Here is a 359-nt window from a genome sequence, read left to right as displayed (position 1 = left end):
CGCCCGGGGAGCACCGCCAGCCTCCCGGGCGCCTCAGTCTTCCCCTGTCCCGGAGGGCAGACGGGGAGGGGGTGTCCCCTGTTCCCTCGCTATGTCCAGGGCTGAGGGACGGGAAGAAGGCTGAGAGCTGCCCCATCCAGCCCCGGGGACACCCGGCGTGCGAGTGATGGAGAAGCTTTATTGACACAGTTTTCCTTTTCCCTCCGGCCTCCCGTGTCCTCTTTGACTTCAGGAAGCCAACAGCGAAAAGACCAACAACGGGATCCACTACCGCTTGCAGCTGCTCTACAGCAATGGTAAGGGCTGGGAGCCCCCGGTGTCGGCCCCGTCGCCCCCCGCCGCCTCCGCGGCTGCAGAGC

Source organism: Corvus brachyrhynchos, unplaced genomic scaffold (genome assembly GCF_000691975.1).
Source record: "Corvus brachyrhynchos isolate BGI_N302 unplaced genomic scaffold, ASM69197v1 scaffold21, whole genome shotgun sequence".
NCBI lineage: Eukaryota > Metazoa > Chordata > Aves > Passeriformes > Corvidae > Corvus > Corvus brachyrhynchos.
The sequence above is the reverse complement of the archived record's forward strand: the minus strand, read 5'-3'. Positions refer to the sequence as shown.